This window comes from Ranitomeya variabilis, chromosome 1 (assembly GCF_051348905.1).
Source record: "Ranitomeya variabilis isolate aRanVar5 chromosome 1, aRanVar5.hap1, whole genome shotgun sequence".
Lineage (NCBI taxonomy): Eukaryota > Metazoa > Chordata > Amphibia > Anura > Dendrobatidae > Ranitomeya > Ranitomeya variabilis.
Window position 1 is genome coordinate 157,310,200 of NC_135232.1, and position 25,858 is coordinate 157,336,057.

The 25,858-nt window shown below is 41.6% G+C and overlaps 1 protein-coding gene and 1 long non-coding RNA gene across 3 annotated transcripts in view; both read right to left on the reverse strand.

The window, feature by feature from the left end:
- FBXL17 (F-box and leucine rich repeat protein 17) overlaps positions 1–25,858 on the reverse strand; it is a 934,277-nt gene that overhangs the window by 526,864 nt on the left and 381,555 nt on the right. The gene's annotated exons all lie outside the window — the stretch shown is intronic.
- LOC143793794 (uncharacterized) lies at positions 22,469–22,938 on the reverse strand. Its single transcript, XR_013220266.1, has 3 exons — positions 22,807–22,938; positions 22,695–22,747; positions 22,469–22,569 (listed from the first exon to the last, which is right to left on the reverse strand). It is a non-coding gene; the product is annotated as an uncharacterized LOC143793794 (long non-coding RNA).

Consider the following 25,858-nt stretch of genomic DNA (forward strand, 5'->3'; position numbering starts at 1 on the left):
CTTTCTCATCCATGTGCGGTTTTAAAAATAGACAGCTAACCAAAGGATTGAATGGAATTAATCATACTATTATTTTGCTGCATTTGCAGATGAAAATCAGAATCAAATCTGTGGGTGTCCATTTAAAATGAAGAAAAAATGAAAGATATTCGCTTTCCATCCATTTTTAACAGATTTGTTTCTGAGTGACAATGAAATATAAAGTTCAGACAGTTTACCTCCTGTAGTTTGTAAAAACGGAGGAGGAAAAATAGAATGCTAAACTGATGGAAAATTATAGAAAAATGGTCAACATATGCATTTAAAAAAAAAATAAAAAATGTTGGGAATATGGCCTTTGGAAAAAATTTAAATTTCCTTTAACGATTAACAAAAAGAACATTTTCTTCATTTTAAAGCTGAAAAGGTAATTCGAAAATTATTGTTCAACGGTTAACTACAATATTTGGTGCCAATTAGATGCTGAATAGTGATGATCAAAAGTACTGGGATAAGATGTTATCTGAGCATGCTGAGGGTTTTCAGCATTCTCGAAAATTATGTTCGAGTTGCGGCTGCATGTCTCGTGGCTGTTCCGACAGCCGGAACACATGCTGGGACTGTCTAACAAACAGGCTTTCCCTACATGTGTTGCAGCTGTCGAACAGCTGGGCGACATGCAGTTGGGGAACTTGAACATATTTTTTGATCATGCTGAAAACCCTCGGCTAGCACCCGAGCATGCTCGGATAATATCTTATTCCAGCACGTTCGCTCATCACTAATGCTGAACTGTCCTGCAACAACTGCTTAGATCTGTACACCCCATCTTGTATACAGATCTGCCAACCTTAAAGAGAATGTCAGCACAGGATGCCTGTTCAAACCAAGTACAGGTGCTTGGTGCTTCATGGCGGGGTCAATCATTTATGTCCACCTTCCCACTTGCTTGTTTTCCATCTATCTTCATCATTCTCTGGGTCAATGAGCAGTCAATGAAATAAAAGGGAGTGGAGACTGAGGGAACATAAGAAAGTGTGAAAATGTATTTAAATAATTGGCCCCTCCGTGAAGCACTGAGAGGTGGGACTTCGTTTGAACAGTCATCTGTTCTGGCAGAATCCCTTGAAGTAGGAAGGGGAGCAGATTCTTCACAGTGTGCACTCAACCTCTTAGCAGCCACAATGAGAAGAGAGAGCAGGAGAGTCTAAATAACGCTCTCACTGCGATTATAATGATGCTAGAGCCACAAAGAGCGATGCACAGGAGCAACCCTGGGAGAAGCACACTGTCCATAGCCTCAATGGATATAATAAATAAATAAAATTAAAAAAGGATAACTTTTTTATTTTAAATTAAAGACTTTACACTTGCTCTGTGTTTATTTACAATACAACTTATAGGATAAGAAATGGAGAGGCGTCTCAAACACTCCTCTCTATTACTAAGCCGTGGGCTTTATGTCACCAGACAATAGAAAGGTGCCATCAACCCCACAAATATGAACCCCACATGCCACATCCACAGGGCAAGTGGGAATAGATGTGCCTTTTCTGGGTCGCTGCAGACTGCTATTTTTAGGCTGGGGGAGCAACATTTATGGCCCTTCACCATCCTGAGAATATCAGTCCCCAGCTGTATGCTTTAGCTTGACTGGTTTTCAAAAAAAGGGAGGACCCCACGCCATTTTATAAATTTATTTAATTACTCCCTATTCTTGATAACCAACCTTGCTGAAGCTGACAGTTGCAGCCCGGAGCTGTCAGGTTTGCCAGGCTGGTTATCAAAATTACAGGGGAATCCCACATCATTTTTGTTTTGTTTATTTATAGTGCAGGAGGCACGTGATGAATACTCCAATCAGCTGCCGCCTGCTCTCCCTGTTATCAGTTGAATACAACTTTCAACATTTTGCCCTACTGGGGCAGATCGCATTGCGTGCAGGGGTGAATGATGAAAGCTGTCTTCAGCACCTGGAACCAGGGAACAGCGCGAACAGTTCCACTGATTCTCAGGTGCCGCATTGTGTCACACTGATGACACACAGATATACGGCCTGTGCTGCTGTAAGAAAACGGACATGTCAGTGTATTTTGCCAAAGGACACACAGACCGTGCGTGCAACACGCCATCATGTGCACAGACTTCTTGATTTGAATGGGTCTGTGTGTTTATTTGTCTCCAGTACATGTGAAAACTGTCACCAAATGTACAACTGAAAGAACCTTTAGGTAAACTATTCCAAACCAACTCGCCTTCCCCCACTGTTGCATTTGTAATTTTTATGAACTTTGTGCAAAAAAAGTCACTATTTTTTTCAGATATAAAAATCTTTTTCCACTAAATAATTTGATCAAATTGCACTTTTTCCAAACATAGTTTTATGGTTTCACATATGTCTTGCATTGGTGACTTGTGTTCATGCCTAAGGCTTTGTTCACATGTTGTGTTTTTTAATGCAGGCAACATCTGCTCACTTGGTAGTAAAGAAGCTTACATAAAGTAGGTTTTACAACATTTGTTGTGACGTTTTTCAAGATATCAAAGTTCAGCTTTGCTTCTATCACAGAAGCATGAAGACAGGTCACCAAGACGTGTCATGCTTTTCTGAACTCTCACACCTTTTGCTGGTACTGTAGTTATTAAAATTTAGCAGTGGAGAAAAGCATAAATAAATTAAACATAACAGGTGTAAAGGTTGGTATGCATGCAAAATAGGAGCATGTTTACATTGGCCATTAAACAGACAAAAACTAAATAAAAAAAATCAACATATACCCTGATGTAAGTAAATTAGTAAAAGCAATAGTGCACATAACATTTGGTACTATGTAAACAACGTTTTTGGTAAAAAAAAAAAAAACAAGCGTAAAAGCTACTGCACCACCATCAAGATGAACCTAAATTCACGATGGTCCTAACCTGTAGTATTAAAACTTTACCATTTGCGGTGTTTCCATATTCGGGACCTGGTCCTTCTCAGACCTTATTCACACAGACGTCACAATGATGCATGGTAGGGTTCTAACACTAGAATTTAGGACCATTTTGAATTTGGATACACCTCGATGCAGATGGGATGGCTTTTACTTTTTTTTTATTTCTTTTTTTTTTTAATCAAAAACGTTTACTAAGTACTCAATGTTATGTGTAAGCTTTATTGCTTATACTTCTTTACCTACAGCAGGGTATATGTTCACTTTGTATCTGTCCTAGGTTTTTAGTGTACCAAATGTGCCAAGGAAAGCCATTAGAAAAAACTAAATTATTTTTTGAGCTTTAGTTTAAGAAATGTTTTCATTCCCAGACATTAAAATAAGAAGCTGAAATTGTGACCTTCCTTTAACATGGGAAAATAAATTGGAATCCCATTCGTTTCTACCCAGCTTCAGTGAAGGACACTGGTTCATGGATGTTTCTCAGAACCAATATTCATGTGAGCAGCATCTGAACCGTGAAGTTCATGAAATCAGATTATTGTTTTATGGTATAAATCAAGTGGCTTTTCCATCAATAGCAGGTTGCCAAGATAGATAAATATCAACATTTCTGCTCTTGTTAAACAACATGCTCATTCAGCAGCCTGCAGCACGCAGAACAGGACTTCACAGAAATGTATATAGGTTAGATGTTTAATAAAGTATGTTATTACTGCTGTGCTAGCCAAATCCATAAATGAAAAGGAAATTAATGGAAATGTGACTATCATCATAAAGTAGGAAGAAAACCAATTCCTAGATTAAAAAAAAAAGATGCAGGGAAATACGGTAAGATAAAATGCCTGTAGGAGACAAACCTGAAAAACCAGATCCTGGTGTAAAAAATTTGAATAGCGTAGAATCAAAAATAAATGCCACAACAGTGGCTTTTAAAAAAGTATTGAGTGGTACATAAACTGTATAATTGAAATTACATCTCGTAAGACAAAAAAATCTGATATAAATCTGATATAAATATAAAATTAAGATGTCATATTTAAAAACAGCTTTAGCAAGCTGTGATTGGTTGGACTCGAAAAATGATTGGTTAATATATTATAAAGCTTTTATTTTCACACCTTAGGCTTATATTTTTCTGATCCTAAGGAAATCCCTTCAACCCGAAATCTGTTTTCATCTTCCTAATCAAGCCAACTTATTCAATTCTGACCACTGCCAGTTTATGTGGTAATAACTCTGAAATGCTTCAATGGATGCCAGTGATTCTGAGACTTTTTTGTGACACGTTGTACTTCATATTAGCTGCATGACAAAATGATTTGCATTTGTTAATGAAAATATCAAACGTTTGACAAATATGTTTGAAAATTTCACATTTTTATGCCCTTAAATTAGATAGTTATACCACACAAAATACCATATTTTTGGACTATAACCTTGGTTTTAGAGAAGGAAAAAAAAAAAAAAAATGGAAGCAAAAAATGTGGTCAGTTCTGCACTAACATCTCCTATCCTGGTATATACGGTCTCCTCATCCCTACTCTAGTATGCATGACCCCATCATCCCCATCCTGGTATCCATGGCCCCCTCATCCCCATCCTGGTATCCATGGCCCCCTCATCCCCATCCTGGTATCCATGGCCCCCTCATCCCCATCCTGGTATCCATGGCCCCCTCATCCCCATCCTGGTATCCATGGCCCTCTCATCCCCATCCTGTTATCCATGGCCCCCTCATCCCCATCCTGGTATCCATGGCCCCCTCATCCCCATCCTGGTATCCATGGCCCCCTCATCCGTATCCTGGTATGCATGGCCCCATCCTCATCCCTATCCTTTTATGCAGGGCCCCATCTCCATTCTGGTATGCATGGCCCCCCATCAGAAAAACAGTAAAAAAAAGCAATTATACTTACCTTCCTGCGCTCCCTCGCAGCATCTTGTTATGATGCCAACAGCTGATTTATGCTTGTAAACAGTGCATAGCAGTGACTTCATGTGCTGCTTACAAGCCGAGGACAGCTGCCAGAATACTCACTGCTCTTCACACCGGGACTATGTGCGTACATACTGCGTTAAGTGGCTTTAGGTTCATGACTGTGCCATTTTTCTCAGTTACTGAAAAGGCATATTTTAACAGCAACAAAAATGTGTTCTCATTCAGATAATTTTTGCCACAACCTTTTCGCGATACATGAGGATTACTTTCTGAGTCATTATTATTTTTTTTTTTTTTTGCTGAAATCAAGGGAAAATCTAAAGAAAAAAAACCCCACAAACTACAATTTTTTTTTAGGACCGTTAGAAAAATTTAAAATGTTTTTCCTTTTTCTTAAAAATTATTTTTATATGTTAGATAATTTTTTTTCAATGGGGCAGGGCTGATATTGATTCTTAGTGGTGGTTTTTTTTTTCTATTATAAAAATATGGATTATCTTCATGTTGGACAGGTGAGTGCTATGGTTGTTTAATATTTTTCTTATTTTACAGGGGACATGGGCATCGGTAGATTAGGTGTAACTGCTTTTTTTATTTCAAATAAAGGAGTCTGTGTCATCATTTTAATTAAATAATTTTATTCTGGCTGTATTTTTTTTTTTTTTTTTACAATCTAAATCTTCGTAATCTCCCGCCTCGACTACTGCAACATTCTCCTCTGTGGCCTACCTTCCAACACTCTCACCCCCCCTCCAGTTCGTCCTTAAATCTTCTGCCCGACTAATTAATCTCTCTCCTCGCTACACTCCTGCTTCCCCTCTTTGCAAATCCCTTCACTGGCTCCCAATTTCCCAGCGTAGCCAGTTTAAATTACTAACACTAACCTACAAAGCCATCTATAACCTTTCTCCTCCGTATATTTCCAAACTAATCTCTCAGAATCTTCCCTCACGTAATCTCCGGTCCTCCCAAGACCACCTCCTCTCCTCCACGCTTATTTGCTCCTCACCCAATCGCCTCCAAGACTTCTCCCGAATATCCCCCATCCTCTGGAATTCTGTGCCCCAACACGTCCGGTTATCCACATTTGGATGCTGCAAAAGAAACCTGAAAACCCATCTCTTCAAAGAAGCTTACAACCTGTAATGACCACACGGCCACCTCAACACCATCGGAGCTACTGCAACCCTTAACCTACTGTCTCCTTCCCCATAATCCTGTAGAATGTAAGCCCGCAAGGGCAGGGTCCTCTTCCCTCTGCATCAGCCCGATATTGTTAGTTTTGTTTACTCTAAGCGATATTTGTATTTTGATGTAACCCCCTTCTCATGTACAGCACAATGGAATTAATGGTGCTATATAAATAAATAATAATAATAATGGGGGGTCTTATTTTTATTATAGCGACATTTATTCCATAGCGCTTTACATGTGAGGAGGGGTGTACATAAAAAAAACCAAGTACAATAATGTTAATACAAGTCACGACTGGTACAGGAGAGGGGACCCTACCCTGAGGGCTCCCAATCTACAAGGGATGGGTGAGGACACAAAAGGTGAGGGCAGAGCTGATCGTGTAGCAGTTTGGTGTATCGGTGTTTACTGCAGGTTGTAGGCTTGTGAGAAGCGGTCTTCTGGTTCCTTTTTAAGGTTCCACAGTAGGTGAGTCTGATATGTTGGGGTAGAGAGTTCCAGAGAAGGGGGGATGCGTGGGAGAAATCTTGTATGCGATTGTGGGAAGAAGAGATAAGAAGGAGGCCGAGAAGGATATCTTGTGATGATCGGAGATTGCGTGCTGGTAGGTACCGGGAGACGAGGTCACAGATGTATGGAGGAGACAGGTTGTGGATGGCTTTGTATGCCATGGTTAGGGTTTAGAACTGCGGTCTATGGGGAATGGGGAGCCAGTGAAGGGATTGACAGAGAGGAGAAGCCGGAAGAATAGCAGGGGATAGGAGGATTAGTCTTATACACCTAACATCTGGGAATAGTGTCAACAGCCATAAAACAGCTGACACCAAACCCAAAACCCATTACCCCACTTGAGAAGCAGTCGGTTAAAGCACCAGAACTGGTGCTTCTAGAAGATGCTAGTTTTCTGGGACAGCTGTGGGCTGCTCTTTTTAGGCTAGGGGCCGAAATCCATGGCCCCTTACCAGTTTGAGAATATCAATCCACAGCTGTATGCTTTAGCTTGACAGGTTGTCAAAAATTGGGGGGAACCCAAGCCATTTTTTTTTATTATTTATTTTAATAATTAAAAACGGAGAAGGACCACACTATTCTTGATAACCAGCCATGATAAAGCTGACAGCTGAGGGATGCAACCCGCAGCTGTTGGTTTTGCCTGCGATGGTTTTTTCTATTTATAGCACAGGCTCCAACTGATGAATACTCCCATCAGCGGTGCCTGCTCTCGTCATCAGCGACAGCAGAGGTACGCTTATGAGAATACTACTCTTATCAGTCACTGCCTGTGACAGTGGTAAACTTATTAATGCCTGTAACAGCTGACTGATGCGGTCATCTGACACCACAGCTCTCGGACCAGCGGTAACTTACTGCCATTCCAAACCAGTGGTGTTTTTTGCACATGCGGATGACTGCGTCTGATTGCATCAAAAAATGCATTACGGTCTATGGGAACGCATTGGTACGCAATGACATGTGTATGAATGCATTTGATACGCATGCATACTTTAGACTGCGCATGTCCCTAAAATGACGTCACCGCCTCCACCATAAGCATAAAAACACAAACGCATGTCAAAACGCATTTAAACGCATGCACATGCAGCGTTTTTGCTTGCCTCATGGGCAAGATGATATGCAGGCGTAAGCATGCTTTTGCGCATGCAGATGATACGCTAATGTGAACTTAGCCTAACCAAGACTTCCTAGTGAAGTTAATGTTTGGGGTCCGTGCACGGACACTAGGTGTTCAGTATGGACCCCAAACCTAACTGTTCAATTTTGCCCATCTACACCTGTGAAAAAAGGATTTGCAATGTAAAAAAAAATGCACAACTTTGCATACAATTTAGAACATTTTTAAACTTTTCTGGTACGGCTGACAATAAATTGAACAGTGCATAACTGGCTCCATGGCACTCAATATGAAAAATATTTTACAGATTGGGTGAGGCTGGCTTCACACATGAGTTTCACGGTAGGTGTAAGGATCATGATTTTAGGACCAATCACAAGCTTCTTGAACAGAATTTAGTAACCTCATATGGGGATTATGGAAGAGTCGTTCAGAAAATAGCAAAAACAACAATTATGTTCCATATTTTGTGGATTATAAAATGCACCAGACCATAAGAAACGTCACTAATTATTGGGAGGAAAATAGTAAAAAAAAGTTTTTAAGTAAACGGTGGTGCGTCTTTTACCGTAGCTTAGCGGGGGTGGGTATGAAGGATAGCTTTGGTAGACCTATTGGGACTCCGCTCCACCACAGCCACCCCCCAGTAGGCTATATTTGGACTATAAGACGCACCCCATGTTCCCTCCAAATGTTGAGGGAAAAAGTGTGTCTTATTACCCAAAAAACTATTGGATGCCACAACTGTGGTACAGTATGGCAGCACACAGAGGGCCTCTGTAATATGAAGCTACATGGACTGCGGGCACAGGACTTTGCTATATGCACAAGATCGAAAACTTTTTTCAACTTAATATAGTTGGCTATTACTAATCTACCATCCTCCTCCACATGGCTACGATACATTTTATGTTGCTCAGTGACAGGAATTTTACTTGTTATGACAGCTGTTTACAATGGTGAGGAACTGCAGGATAAGAGTTCTCTTTCCTATATAAACTGATGACATCATGACGCTTAAATTATTTTTAAATGGTCATTTACAATCTTTAACCATTATTTTAAGATTTTGCAGTCAATGAAGTATAAGCTGAATGTTTCAAAACTTGTATTCAATATACTTCTTATGACAAACAGTAAAATGATTACAGCAGGTAATAAGTAGACCTTGTGTAAAGGAATCTTCTTCTACATTTAGTGAAGGAGCAACTTTTTAGCTCTGTTTTAAGCCTTTCAGAACAGATACAGTAGAAAAAAATTCTGCCTTTTTTTTAACCTTTTTAAATTTTATGTTGTTCATAGTTCAGCACAATAGAAAAGTTAAAATCATTATGGAGTCAGTAGGATGCACAGTAATACTTAGTTTATATAGCTTTTACATACTTGAATTATAACTTGGAGGAAACTACAGACATTGGACCTTATTAAATAGCCAACCCTGGTTATGACCTGAATCCAGAGCCTAGGAGAACTTTATTCACCAAGACTTTCTTCAGCAGTAAAGAAATACATAGTGGCGAAGGTGGTGTCAAAAGGTTTATTTCAGATTTCAACACGTAGGCCGGTTTTACGCAGTCCATGTTTAGATTTAGAGATACATAGTTGCCGAATTTGTGGTACTTTAAAACAAGCCACCCACTCACCAGTGATGTTCCCAGGTTCAGGAGTCCTGGGAAATCCTTGACAATTGTTAAATTGGAATGGAAGGAGGTAAAGCCAGAAAAGGAAAAACAGGTTAAAAATTCAGAATATAAAGTCAAATAATAGTGTTATTCCTCATCTACTCACACAGGAAAGCTAGCTCTGAAAAGTTATATGAAAGTATAGGTACCCTTTTAATATAAAATATTGAAATACATAGATATAACAAGCTCTTTGAAAGTTATTAATCTTATGCTGCTAAGAGTTTGGGAGTATTTCTGGACCAGACAGGTCTGATTTAAGAGAAAACTTAAATTCAAGCTGTTAACATAGTATAAGAGTATCTCCATCAATCACACTGTCATTATTTTTCTCTACTGGTGTCATGAAGAGATCAATTCTATAGTAAATAAAAAGAAAATCTATACTTCTGATACAGGCTATGGAAAAGCATAAGCTGCGGACTGAAGGTTACAAAGGATAATTTGACTTTATCAGAAACCAATCCATCAAGTGAAAAACAAAAGTTTGAAACTGAAAAGATGATAACTATGTCTACATTTTTTAACTTTATAAAAGCATATTTTCAGGCCTGCAGTAATTAATAGTTGTATCTAAGGGTCAAAACTATTAGGATTTGGATTGTACCTGTTCTCGGGCTCTGGGTTCTTGGTGTGGTTTGCCTGCGGTCAATCAAAGCAACCCCTATGTTGGTGATACTGTGGAAATAGCTGTTGTGTCTAAAAAGATTACAGTTTGCACAGTACAAGAATGACAGCTTGTGTTACGAGGCATACTGAAATATTTGTATAAACCACTTCGTAATAGAACAAAATTGATATTTCAGTAGCTGCCTAATGCCTTTGATCAATTTTAAAAAAGGAACATTTAAGTAGTACTCAGTAATTAACTTGTTGTTCAAATTGCTAACGATGGGAAGATAGGATATTCTTATCCCTTGTAAGCAAATTTTAGGGAAGGAAAAGTTGATGAAAACAGTTCTTTAATCACAAAGTGATATACAGTGTCTCCAAGCTAAAGGGGAGAATGGAGAGTGGGAGTCACAAAACAGGTATAAAATGTCCGTGTGTGACATAGGAGGATAGATTAAGAGAAGGAGAGACCTATAGCAAATAATAGAATGTTATTTACCAGGGAGAAATGGAAAATTCTAGATCTGGGCAAGGAAAAAGAAAATTACATCTACATGAATGGGAGGAATATAACTAAACTAAGCAACAGCATGCGTGAAAAATATTTGGGTATACTAATAGATCACAGACTGCACATGAGTTAACAGTTTGATGCAGCAGCAAAAAAAGGCAAACAGTTCTAGGATAACATTAAGAGAAGCATAAAGTCTAGATCACGTGAAGTAATTATTTGTTTATTTATCCTCCTCTACTTAAGAGGAAACTTAATAGCTCTCTACAAATATCTGAAGGGATGTTACAGTGTAGCGGGAACATCCTTATTCTCATTTGCGATGAGAGGTGGTAGAGAAATAACTCCTTTCTTGTAATTATGACTTTAAGAAAATTACCATAAGCTTTAGGAATTGCTACTTGTTCTAAAATTCTAACCTTTTGTTAATGGTTTAATATTTTTATACTATTCTATTAAGTCAGGGCATAAAATAATTTATGTTTATATACTTTTATTGATGTGTTTTCTTTGATGACTTTACAATTGCAACTACATACAGATCTTGTTGCGGTATAGTATTCTTATAGGTTAATATTGCTGCTGTCAATAGTAATATTTCTTGATAATGATATTGCTCAGTATCCTTATCCTTAGATATTGGTCATGAAAATGGTATTTTTTCATAACTCTGTCAGACACCTTGGTGACAATATAGGTTGTACCCTAACATTCTATGATTCTATGTGAAAACCGCAGAAAAAGAAAGCAAGAAAAAACAAGGAAAACATGATTATTTTCTGCAGCTTCTTTCCTGCCGAGAGATCAGGTTTTGCTGCAGAAAAAAAAACGGCCAAAAAAAGCCTAGTGTGAACATACCCTTAGTTATGTTCCCCCTCTGCCCGCTTCTCTTGCAATCCTATAGAAAGTAGAACAGCAATAAATAGAGACATCAACGAAGCCATTTATGAAAGACCAGAGTGCTTGATAACTTTTTCAAACCAAAGGAAAAGTCTACAAACAATTTGCCAATTCTGCACACAATTGAACATCTATAAAGATAATTGTGGAGCGATTAAAACATTTAATGCAAATAAATAAAACATTACTAAATGTTTGGACCCAACAATAATCTGTTGAAAACTTTTAATGCCAATTATAATCTTACAACAACTTTCTGCTTACTTTATGAAACATCACAAAAGCATCCTACACTTTAGCTATGGAAAAAAAACCTGAATTTAATAGGCCGTTAATATCCTAAAGGCTTTTACAATAATTACACAGCTACAATGTGAACCAGAATTTATGAGGCTAATCACTGCCTAAAGTGCACATTTTATATGAGACTCTCTTAAGGCTGCAGCAAACTAACATAAGTATAAACTAGATAGTAGCAGTAGTCATCTAAACACAATACTCAAATTAACTTCTACAATATTTAATTTACATATACAAATTAAAATTACAAATGTAAAAATGCTAAAGGAATAAATGTAAAGTAATTGCATCTGTGGATGTTAACATACCCAAAGTAAAACTGAACAAAAGTACAGACTATGCCAGTACATGAGACACAGTACTGGTATAGATCACTTACATCAAATTTAATAATAATACAATACGTAATTTCAATATTTATCCTAATACCTCTTACTGACAGACCTCTAGATCTCATTAGAAACAAAGAAAATAAATTTGCTTGTAGCATAAAAAAAGCAGACAAAGCAGGCAACACTAATGTCAAATGTAATTCATTTTAACGAATAACTTGTGCCTTCTGCGAAAGGGGGATTATCACTTACATACTGAATGATAACCCATCATCCCCTCCCCCCCCCCCCCAGAAGCCATGTACAGGTAGTCTAATTGCAAGTGCATTGGCTGGTTACCAAGTGCTGTCCATGGGGAGACCGAGGCCCCACGCTATTAAAGCGTCTTCATCAGGGAAAATGTTTCCCTGTACATGGCTAATGGGCACCAGCCGCTTGTGGATATCTAATGGTATTATTGATATGTCCCTCCTTTTGTTTGGACATCATTGTACAGCGGCTAGGGTGAACATAATTATCGCAGCTGGGTATTTGACGGTTTATTTGGTAGTGCATTGGGATCAGTCTTGGCAGGATGTAGGAGCGCTATATTATATCTGAATAAGGTACTTATTGATATAATCTCTCTATTCCTGCACTAGAACTGTGGGTTATCAGCATTTATACTGGTTTATGGTATTTATTTGGGTCAGCTGGCAGCATATGGTAATCATGGTTAATATTTAGCCACTAGGGTGTGTAAATATTTCTCTCACACCTGATCAAATAATCCCATGTGCCCTATATATACTCACTATTTATCTCTTGTGTGCTACCATCTGTCCATCTATTATCTGTTTGGAGGGATTAGGTTTGGTCTACCTAGCCATGTTGGCTTTTAAATGTTTTTAATTGTGTGTCTTGTTTTGCCTCTTTGTAGTGTTATGCTGAATACAATTTATTATTGATGGTTGATCCCATTAGTGTGCATCTTTTCTCTTGTTTGTCTAATTAGCAATATAATGCTATGTCAATAATTTGTATCCTATTTGGCATGGCGTTATAAAAACCCCTTCAATGTGCAGTTGTTAAAGAAAATCAACCAGCAGCAGATGGGGTGGAGAGTCAAAGGGCTGTGATTGACAGAACTGAAACATTGTCCAGCTCAGAGCATAACAAAAGGCTGGCTGCCATGTGGAGACCATGCAGTATAAATTGCTTCGTTAAGTCAGCTATGATTCTATAAGTTGAACAAGGGCTTATCGTATGTCCTGTCTGCACTGGCTATATTTCAGAGATCCCCGGAACAGGGCGAACACCCAGCTTGGTCTCAACTCATGCTAGCAGCCAGGGGCATAGAGATACCTAGAACAGCCAGTAGAAACCAAATAGCAAAGAGGTGTTTGGTCTCAAAGCATGGAAAGAGCCTGACTGGATCCCATGGCACCAGATTTGCCATCCTAGGACGGTCTAGAACAGAGTTATGATGTTTCATAGGTCTTGGACCTTATCACGTAATATTGAGGTGAGGCGGGGTGGCTAAAAATGTACTAATTTTCCTGTGTAAACAATGGTGTCAAAAATAATTTTTGTGGAAGGAAGATACCTGATGATTTGGATTTTTGGAGTACAAGACAGAAGCTGTCTGACGAATGCGTTAGTGTACAGGGCAATACGTTCTGCTCAGACTCAACCAAATGCTGCAAGGTTGATTGGATGGGGCTTCACACAACAGATGGACAATGACCCAAAACATACTGTGCAATCAACCCAGGAGTTTTTAAGGCAAAGAATTGAAATATTTTGCAAGTGCCAAGTCAATCACCTGATCTGATCTCAACCTCATGGAACAGAATTTCACATGCTTAAGACAAAACATAAGGCAGAAAGACACACAAGCAACAACTGAAGTCAGCTGCAGTAGAGGCCTGGCAAAGCATCACAAAGAAGGAAACCCAGTGATTGGCCAATTACTTTTGAGCCATAGAAATGAGGATGCTTAGTATTAAAATAGTTCCAATTTCTAAACATTTCAGAGGTTTGTTTGTTTTTTTTTCAAACACCTTTACTTAAACTTGACAATCTGCATTTCAACTGCATCTCAGTTATATCATTTAAAATAAAAAATAATAATGCAGAGCCAAAATAAAGATTAGATCACTGCCAAAGTATTTCTGGACTTAACTGTATTTCTTTGTTAACACACAGACACCTTGAGATTGGGGACAGGGAAGTGATATACAAATGGAACCATCAGACAACATTTTTCATTAAATAAACCCAAAAACAACATGTTCTCCTGCCAAGTTCTTCAATTACTTAAGCCTACTGATGAGCAATTTTACTCTCGCTGCTTTACATTCAGACAGTTCTCCCAGGCAAACAATCTTCACTTCTGCGTCTTGCACCCTGTGCGACTCCTCTGCTTACAAGGCAAATCAACATAATGTGTAGCACTGCAACCTCATGACATTGTGAGACATAAGAATGGGACTCACCGAAGATGCCAGGTGAAAAAGTGAGGAATGACTACTGATGGACAATCAAAGTGGGAGCCAGACTGTGGCAGAGCAAATCAAATTGCTCATCTCTATTCTATCTATTTAAGAACAAGTACCGTACATTCCTTCATGGATTGCAGAGCATCTAAGCATTTCATTTCAGTGACGGTCTCAGTGGGGGAGATGTGTAAATGCTCATGCATACAGTTTAAATATAATTGATAGATCATCACCTTTTTAAATTACAGTGGGGAAAATAAATATTTGATACACTGCAGATTTTGTAAATTTTCCCACCTACAAAGAATGGAGAGATCTGTAATTTTCATCATAGATAAACCAACTATGAGACAGAATCTTAACAAATCCAAAAAAATCACATTGTGTATTTTTTTTCATAATTTTGCATTCTATTGCATGGAATAATTATTTGATAATAGAGAAAAACAGAACTTAATATTTTGTACAAAAATCTTTGTTTGCAATTACAGAGAGTAGACTATAGTAATTGACCAAATTTACACACAGTAGCAGGGACTTTGGACCATTCCTCCATACAGATCTTATCCAGATCTTTCAGGTTTCATGGCTGTTGCAACATTGAGTTTAAGTGCACTCCAAAGATTTTCTGTTGGGTTCAGGTCTGGAGACGGGCTAGGCCACTCCAGGTCCTTGAGAGCCATCTGACGGAGCTACTCCTTAGTTGCCCTGGCTGTGTTTAAGTTCATTGTCATGATGGAAGAGACAGCCACGACCTATCTTCAATGCTCGTACTGAGAGGAGGTTGTTGGGCAAAATCTTGCGATACATGACTCTATTCATTCTCCCTTCAATACGGTGTAGCAATCCTGTCTCCTTTGCATAAAAGCACCACCAAAGTATGATGTTTCCTCCATAATGCTTCACGGTTGGGACAGTGTTCTTGGGATTGAACTCATCCATCTTCTTCCTCCAAACACTGCGTGTAGCGTTAATAACAAAAAGTTCCATTTTGGTCTCATCTGATCATATGATTTTCTACAATGCCTCCTCTGGAGCAACGAGTCACTGGAGCAACGAGTCACTGGCGAACTTCCAACTGGCCTGCACATGTGCTGGTATGAGGAGGAAGAAATTGGGGGCCCTGTAGTATTGTAATACATGACGTAGTAGTGTGCTACTAACAGTAATATTTTATACTGTGGTCCCAGCTCTGTTCAGGTCATTGACTAGGTCCTCCTGTGTAGTTCTTGGCTGATTCCTGACCTTTCTCAGAATCATCTTTCCCCACGAGGCGAGATTTTGCATGGAGACCAAGACTGACAGTCATCTTGTGTTTTTTCCATTTTCTAATAATTGTACCAACAGTTGATGCCTTCGCGCCAAGCTGCTTGCCTTTTGCCCTGTTGTCCATCCTTGTCTTCTGCAAGTCAACAGTTTTGTCCCTGGTGGTCTTAGACAGCTCTTTGGTCTTGGCCATGGTATAGAGTTTGGAGTGTGATTGATTGTGTTAAAGACCGGCCGAATTTTTACAATTCGGACCACTGTCACTTTATGAGGTAATAACTCTGGAATGCTTGCATGAATCCTGGTGATTCTGACATTGTTTTCTCATGACATTGTACTTTATGATACTGGTAAAATTACTTTTATATGACTTGCGTTTAATTGTGAGAAAAATTGAAATTTGGTGAAAATTTTGAAAATTTTGCAATTTTCCTACTCTGAATTTTCATGCCTTTAAATCACAGATATGTCACACAAAATACTTAATAAGTAACATTTCCCACATGTCTACTTTACATCAGCACAATTTTGGAACCTAATTTTTTTTTTCTGTTAGGAAGTTATAAGGGTTAAAAGTTGACCAGTGATTTCTCATTTTTACACCACCATTTTTTTTTTTAGGGACCACATCACATTTGAAGCCACTTTGAGGGGTCTATATGATAGAAAATACCCAAAAGTAACACTATTCTAAAAACTGCACCACTCAAGGAGCTCAAAACCACCTTCGAGAAGATTATTAACCCTTCAGGTGCTTCACAGGAATTTTTAGAATGTTTAAAAAGAAATGAACTTTTAACTTTTTTTCACAAAAAATTTACTTCAGATCCAATTTGCTTTATTTTACCAAGTTTAACAGGAGAAATTGGACCCCAAAAGTTGTTGTACAATTTGTCCAAAGTACGCAGGTACCCCATATGTGGGGGTAAACCACTGTTTGGGTGCATGGCAGAGCTTGGAAGGGAAGGAGCGCCGTTTGACTTTTCAATGCAAAATTGGCTGGAATTAAGATAGGATGGCATGTCGCGTTTGGAGAGCACCTGATGTGCCTAAACAGTGGAAACCCCCCACAAGTGACATCATTTTGGAAAGTAGACCCCCTAAGGAACTTATCTACATGTGTGGTGATAACTTTGAACTCCCAAGTGCTTCACAGAAGTTTATAATGTTAAAGCCGTAAAAATAAATATTTTTTTTTCACAAAAACGATTTTTTCGCACCCAATTTTTTTTCCACGGGTAACAGGAGAAATTGGACCCCAAAAGTTGTTGTGCAATTTGTCTCACATACGCTGATACCTCATATGTGGGGGTAAACCACTGTATGGGTGCATGGCAGAGCTCGGAAGGGAAGGGCAGTTTTAAAATGCAGACTTAGATGGAATGGTCTGCGGGCGTCAAGTTGCATTTGCAGAGCCCCTGATGTACCTAAACAATAGAAACCCCCCACAAGTTACCCCATTTTGGAAACTAGACCCCCCAAGGAACGTATCAAGATGTGTTGGGAGAACTTTGAACCCCCAAATGTTTCACTGAAGTTTAAAAACGCAGAGCGGTGAAAATAAAAAAAATTTTTTGCCCTCAAAAATTATTTTTTAGCCCCCAAACTTTTATTTTCCTGAAGCCAAGATCTAAATCTGCGAACTCGGCTTCACGAAAATGGCCGCCGCTATCTCCATCTGCGCAAGCGCGGCCTCCCGCGGCCATTTTCCTGAAGCCCCAGGAAGCAGAGCACTTCATCTGCACACGCGCGGCCTAAGGAAGTTGGCCGCCGCCGCCACTGATAAAACCGTGATTCACCCGGCAATGCTGTGTCACCTCACCTTTGGAAGGGACCCTGCTCACGCCATACCGCTCACTGCGCCTCATTATCCCTGCACCTCTGCCGCCACCACAGCACTGCTGCACCCCCCATGGACACCAGGCCGTGGCATCGCCCACCTAAACAGGAAGGGACCCTGTTATGACCCCAATGGCGAGGGTCTCAGAGAAACAAGTAAGTCTGCGACATACAAAAATCCAGCTCATAGGGCAGTGGTAACTGGGTTGACCATATAACTGTTATGACCCCAATGGCGAGGGTCTCAGAGAAACAAGTAAGTCTGCGACGTACAAAAATCCAGCTCATAGGGCAGTGGTAACTGGGTTGACCATATATCTACTCCTAACGCCAACACTTGCAGTAGCCGGGGAACATGCCTACGTTGGTCGCTAGATGTCTCGCGCCAGCCGGAGGACTAACTACCCCTAGAAGAGGAAAACAAAGACCTCTCTTGCCTCCAGAGAATAGACCCCAAAAGTAGGATAGTAGCCCCCCACAAATAATAACGGTGAGGTAAGAGGAAATGACAAACACAGAGATGAACTAGATTTTAGCAAAGAGAGGCCCACTTTACTAATAGCAGAATGTAGTAAGATAACTTATATGGTCAACAAAAACCCTATCAAAATCCACGCTGGAGATTCAAGAACCCCCGAACCGTCTAACGGCCCGGGGGGAGAACACCAGCCACCCTAGAGCTTCCAGCAAGGTAAGGAAACAGGTAATATGCAAGCTGGACAAAAATGCAAACAAAAACAAATAGCAAAAAGCAAGAAAGCAGACTTAGCTTAATCAAGCAGGAACCAGGATCAGTAGACAAGAGCACTACAGATTAGCTCTGATATCAACGTTGCCAGGCATTGAACTGAAGGTCCAGGGAGCTTATATAGCAACACCCCTGACCTAACGACCCAGGTGAGCATACAAGGGATGAATGACATACCCAGAGTCAAATCACTAGTAGCCACTAGAGGGAGCCAAAAGGTAAATTCACAACAGGACCCTGCTCAGGTGCACGCCATATCGCCCACCGCATCACCGCACCTCTGTCGACACCATGCCTCCTGTGACCCTGCACTGCCACTGCCAGCCCTCAAGTTACTGTAAATTCGGACATTAAGACGGACCCTCATCTTATAAAAAAATCATTTTTTTCTGCAATTTTCACCCCAAATTTGGGGTGAGTCTTATGGTCCGATGCGTCTTATAGTCCGAAAAATACGGTATTTATCCCCAGGACAAATTAGGGAGCAACACAAGTATCTTCAAAAATAAACCATGAGAATATTTTGAAGTTTATAAAAGATAAAGTAATCTGTAAAAACAAACTATTGCATTAGGAGAACAATAGTGGAGTCACTGTGCTTTTCAGAAGCTAAATTCATCTATCTCCCTATGAATGAGATATGCAGTCTGAGGTTTTGGGGATGGAAATTGGTAGTTACGTTCAGGTGAGGTAAAGTAATATATTAAAGTAACTGTCCAGGTTTTAAAATAATCTACTTAATTTTTTTCCCCAAAATAAGTGCCACCCCTTCTGTGTGGTATTATAGTTAAGTCATATTGACTAAAGAGCTGCAATAGTCAAGACAAAACGGTATACAGGTGTTTTAATGGCTTTTAAGCCCTTAACGACCAGGGGAATTTTTGGCTTTGCATTTAAATTTTTAGCTCCTTTTCTTCCCAGAGCCATAACTTTTTTATTATTTGGTTAAAATGGCCATGTGAGGGCTTCTTTTTTGCGGAACGAGTTATACTGTTGAACGACATCATTAGTTTTACCATGTCGTGTAACAGAAAACGGCACAAAAAATTCCATGTGCGGTGAAAATGCAAAAAAAGTGCAATCCCAGGCTGGTTTTTTGTTTGGCTTTTTTGATAGGTTCACTAAATGGTAAAACTGACCGGCCATTATGATTCGGCGTCTGTGTCACATGACCACGGGTTACTGATGGGTTGGCATGACAGCCAGGGGTCTGCAGGAGACCCCTGTGGTAGTCATTGCCGAACTACCAGCAGATGCTAAAGCAGATTAGCATTTTTGTTACACAGATCAGGGCTGCAGGCCTGCTATGTGTAAAACAAGCGATCAGAATGCAGCTTCTAGTCTCCTAAGGAGAAATTTGAATGAAGTAAAAAGTAGAAAAAAAGTTTTTTTCAAAATCAAAACGTTCACCTCACTTTTGCCCCATTCGAAAGAAAACAATGAAAAAAAAAAAACACACATTTGGTATCACTGAGTTCAGAAACGCCCGATCTATCAAAATCTAAAATGAAGAAATCTGATCAGTAAAGGGTGTAACAAGAAAAAAATCAAACAGCCAGAAACACTTTTTTTGTTTTTGTAGCTGCAACATTGCAATTAAATGCAATACCATGTGATCTGGAGAATCATAATAGCAGGTCAGTTTTAGCATTTAGCGAATAAAGAACAAACAAAAAAATTACACTTTTTTTTTTTTGCAATATCAGCACACTTTGAATTTTTTTTCCAGTTTTCCAGTACATGATATGGGAAAAGCAATGGTGTTGTTCAAAAGTAAATCTTGTTCCGCAAAAATCAAGCCCTCACATGGCCATAATGATGGAAAAGTAACAAAATTATAGCTCTGGGAAGGAGGGGAGCAAAAACGCAAAAAAAAAAATAACTCTGGTCCTTAAGGAGTTAACTCAAACACTCTGGCATTTCAAATAAAATCAAAGTTGAAAACATACCGTATATACTCAGGGCCATATTTAGAGTTTCTGCTGCCCTAGGCACTTTTCGTGCTGCCTCCCCCATTGGCGAGTATGACTAATGCAGACACTATCGGCAGTGACTTAGGCTACTTTCACATCAGTGATTTTTGACATTTGCGGCAGATCCGGCAGTTTTTCCGCATCCGTAACGGATCACTTATGGCAACACTGTGTTCGGCCTCATTCATTCCCTATGGGACTTGCGGCACTTGCGGCTTTGTTGCGATCCGGCAAATGCGGTACTTGCAGCAACAGGAAAAAAAAATTATGCTAGCAGTGTTTTTTTTTTTTGTCTCGCCTCAAGTGCCGCACATGTCCACAAGTCCCATAGGGAATGAATGAGGCTGAACGCAGAGTTGCCAGCCCGTAAGTGATATGTTACGCGACAGATGCGGAAAAACTGCAGTGTCTGCCGCGAACGGAGAAAATCGCTGATGTAAAAGTAGCCTTAGCAAACAATTCCATTAGTTGTCATGTGAGAATCTGGTGGATCTCATACACAGTACATGGTCAGTTGATTCTGCCACGGTTGCACGGTTTGGCTGACAGATTTTTAAGGGCAACCTGTCAGTCGATTCATACTACCAAAACCACGGGCAGCATCAGTCAGACTGCAAACAGGGAAGTTTATCTCTGCAATGCTCGGACGTTTCAGAGAGAATAGTGTGAAGAGCTGGATGGGTAATTTAGTGAGAGGACGGACGAATCTGTTGCTATCGTCTGTGGGCTTCTCACTCCATGTCTCTAGATCAGGGGTGGGCAATTTATTTCCCCGAGGGGCCAGACGAAACACCATGACTGTTGTGGAGCATGAAATAGCATGAAAATAATTCTACTCAATATTAATTATTATTAATTGTATCACTTAATATTGAGAATTAAGTATGCTGACACCCGCTATATATCTTTAAACCCCCCACAGCCCCTTATATACAGCATGAGCCCCACACAGCCTCCCCATATACAGCATGAGACCCACATAACTTCCCCATATACAGAATGAGACCAGCCTCTCATCTCCTCAGGAGCCTCCCCTCTCCAGCCTCTCATCCCCTCTCCTCAGCAGCCTCCCCTCACCAGCCTCTCATCTCCCCTCAGCAGCCTCCCCTCACCAGCCTCTCATCCCCTCTCCTCAGCAGCCTCCCCACACCAGCCTCTCATCTTCTCTCCTTTCCAGCCTTATCGCCTCTCCTCACCAGCCTCTCCTCTCCTTACCAGCCTCTCCTTACCAGTCTCTCCTCTCCTCACCAGCCTCTCCTCTCCTTACCAGCCTCTCCTCTCCTTTCCAGCCTCTCATCTCCTCTCCTCACCAGCCTCTCCTCTCCTTACCAGCCTCTCCTCTCCTTTCCAGCCTCTCATCTCCTCTCCTCAGCAGCCTCCCCACACCAGCCTCTCATCTCCTCTCCTCACCAGCCTCTCCTCTCCTTACCAGCCTCTCCTTACCAGCCTCTCATCTCCTTTCCAGCCTCTCATCTCCTCTCCTCACCAGCCTCCCCACACCAGCCTCTCATCTCCTCTCCTTTCCAGCCTCTCCTTACCAGCCTCTCCTCTCCTTACCAGCCTCTCATCTCCTTTCCAGCCTCTCATCTCCTCTCCTCACCAGCCTCTCCTCTCCAGCCTCTCCTCTCCTTTCCAGCCTCTCATCTCCTCTCCAGCCTCTCATCTCCTCTCCAGCCTCTCCTCTCCTTTCCAGCCTCTCATCTCCTCTCCTCAGCAGCCTCCCCACACCAGCCTCTCATCTCCTCTCCTTTCAAGCCTCTCATCTCTCCTCACCAGCCTCTCCTCTCCTTTCCAGCCTCTCCTCTCCTTTCCAGCCTCTCCTCTCCTTTCCAGCCTCTCCTCTCCTTTCCAGCCTCTCATCTCCTCTCCTTTCCAGCCTCTCATCTCCTCTCCTTTCCAGCCTCTCATCTCCTCTCCTTTCCAGCCTCTCATCTCCTCTCCTTTCCAGCCTCTCATCTCCTCTCCTCAGAAGCCTCCCCACACCAGCCTCTCATCTCCTCTCCTTTCCAGCCTCTCATCTCCTCAGCAGCCTCCCCCACCAGCCTCTCATCTCTCCTTACCAGCCTCTCATCTCCTCCCCTTACCAGCCTCCCCTCTCCTCACTCACATCAGCAGACTCCCATCACCTCTCTCACCTCACTCCTCTCTGCAGCTTCCTGAGTCCTCACACACTGCCCGCCTCCTCTCCCTGCTCACCGCCGACTTCAGTATCGTCTCCCACAAACATGTCCGTCCTGCTTCTCTACAAAAAAGCAAAATGTCTTCCAGCTTGAAACGTGTAAATCACCACAATCTGTGTCTCCCCTGTATGTGCATGCTGAGACTTATAGTGCCACAGCAGCTGAGACAGGACGGAAGGGCTCTTACCTGCAGACAGCAGCCGTGGACCTTAGCAGGGTCCCCCCTCTGACAGGCAACATCTGAGGGGGCAGACAAGCACAGAGGTGAGACCCTTAATATCCCCAGACCCCCCAGTCACCTTCTCACCACATGGGGGACAGTACTGGCAGAGCACAAGAAGTGCAGCACTGAAACACTTCCCCCGCAGATGACACAGAAAGGTTCCTTGTTACCGAGGAGACAGGAAATCCTCGGGCTGACAGCAGTTAACTCCTTACTGTCTGTGCCGTCACCTGCAGAGTATTCCTGAGGGCTCTCACACCTCCAGTCTGCTACAGTGCTCCTACATAAGAGCGTGCAGCGTGTCACATGACCCGCGTCAGGACCGTGATACACTTGGGCCTGCTGCTTAAAGGTACAGCACCCATTTCTGCCCCATACAGTAGTCAGGGCTGTAATGCCCTGATGGCGGCCCTGCGCCCGAGACCCCCTCCCCCCGCAGCAGCCAAGACTGAGGTGGGTGGGTGGGGCCAGGGGTGAACCTAGCCTCTATGCTGCCTGAGGCGAACTGCAAAATGTCGCCCCCCCCAATAGTAAAATCAGTATAAATAAATCTGGTTTACTCTTTACTTACATTCAATTTACATTACATTTACTCTTTACATGCATTCAGTAGTTTGAAGTCACATAGAGAGCAGAAATATGTCTACAGCCCTGAACACCCCTTTTATTGCTACGTACTGTAGATCTGTATCCAGATGTACGATTAATAATAATGATTGCAGGGGCCTTCACCATTTGACCCCCACTAATCACAGGCTGCAGTGGTCGTACTATTATGTACAGCAAATGACTGTGAGGTCAGTGATTGGCTGCAGCGGTCATGTAAATAATGCACAGGTCGACATCACTTTTGGTACCAGAGGGGAACACCGACACGAATGAGAATCACTAAATAATGTAATAGGGGGTTTTCAATTTTATTTTTTAAGACCATCCCTTACTCTTTTGAAAATTTGGCAAAATAAGAGAAAATTAAAGCCCACAACTGTCAGGTGACTGGCACAGGCCCCCCTTCAGAGAAGCGTCTAAGGCTATGTGCACACATTGCGGATCCGCCACTGTGGGTCCGCAGCGGTTTCCCATGCGTTTACAGTACAATGCAAACCTATGGAAAACGGAATCCGCAGTGCACATGCTGCGGAAAAATCATGCGGAAACGCTGCGGTTTACATTCCGCAGCGTGTCAATTCTTTGTGCGGTTTCTGCAGCGGTTTACACCTGCTCCATAATGGGAATCTGCAGGTGTAAAACCGCAGGTGAAATCCGCACAAAATACGCAAAAAAAAAAAAAAAAACACAGTAAAGCCGCGGTAAAACGCAGTGCCTTTTACCTGCGGATTTCTGAAATCCTCTGCGGAAAAATCTGCAGCCCTCAAAAATACGTGTGCACATAGCCTCACAGTCACCTGACCGCTGCAGTTAATCACAGGTTTTATCTGTTCTGTGACATCCAGATGGTGCAGTCATCACTTCCAGAACTGCTGTCAACCACCAGAGAGGTCTGTGGCTGAATTCCCAGGGGTGACAGGAGGGCAATATCTCTCTGTGTAGGATTTATTTTAAATAAACTAGTATGTATATACTGTATATTTTCCCCATCTCAGATAACCCCTTTAATGCCAGGCAGGATACAATACAAACATAACACATCCTCTTCTATTTACCTTCAGGGTCACACAGTCTCCTGCTGCCTGCGGCTCCTGTGCTTACCTGGTGTGTACCAAAGAGGGCACACAGCAGGCAGCCAGGGGGGACTGGTACCATTGTCATATTAAGGAAGCAATTTATGACGTGGGGTTTACCCTGCTGGCATCACTGCTATATTCTAGTGACAGTGACAAGCGCATAATACCAGGGGCATAGGAGACTAGATGGGGGCACGAGAGAACAGAGGGGGGGGGGCACGAGAGAATAGATGGGGGCACAAGAGAATTACAGTGACTGTTGCGCACTCTAATTGTGAATATAGGGGAACCTCAGAATATGACCTCGCTGTTATTGAAAATAAATCTATATACAAAAACGAACACTGATTTTACCGCCATATTGTGACAATATGCAACTCTGATGGTCGCAATACTCTGAGTGCCCCTATAACAATACAATAATGCTGAAGTGCCCACTTTACATTTAATAATGTTTCCTAAGTCCCTCATGTACTGCTCCATTATACACAGTATGGTGAGCTCAAAGCTTACCTATACACAGTATAAGGCCCCCACAACTCCCCTATACACAGTATGATGATTCTATAACTCCCCTATACACCGTATGATGTTCCCACTGCTTCCCTATTTACACAGTATAATGCTGACAGATCTCCACTATAGAAAGTATAATGCCCCCCCAGAGCTCCCCTATATACACTGTAATGGGCCAACAGCTCCCGTATGCACAATATGCCTTCACAGTTCCCTATACACAGTATGGTGGGTCCACAGCTCCCTTATAAACAGTATGATGTCCCTCACAGTTCTCCTGTACACAGTATGATGTGGCTACAGCTTCCTTATACACAGTATGATGGGCCACAGCTTCCTTATACACAGTATGATGGGGCCACAGCTCCTCTGTATACAGTATGATGGGGCCACAGCTCCTCTATATACAGTATGATGGGCCCACAGCTCCCTTATACACAGTATGATGGGCCCGCAGCTCCCATATACACAGTATGATGGACCCGCAGCTCCCTTATACACAGTATGATGGGCCCGCAGCTCCCTTATACACAGTATGATGGACCCACAGCTCCCTTATACACAGTATGATGGACACACAGCTCCTCTATATACAGTATGATGGGCCCACAGCTCCTCTATACACAGTATGATGGGCCCGCAGCTCCCTTATACACAGTATGATGGGCCCGCAGCTCCCTTATACACAGTATGATGGGCCCGCAGCTCCCTTATACACAGTATGATGGGCCCGCAGCTCCCTTATACACAGTATGATGGGCCCACAGCTCCCTTATACACAGTATGATGGGCCCACAGCTCCCTTATACACAGTATGATGGGCCCACAGCTCCCTTATACACAGTATGATGGGACCACAGCTCCCTTATACACAGTATGATGGGCCCGCAGGTCCCTTATACACAGTATGATGGGCCCGCAGCTCCC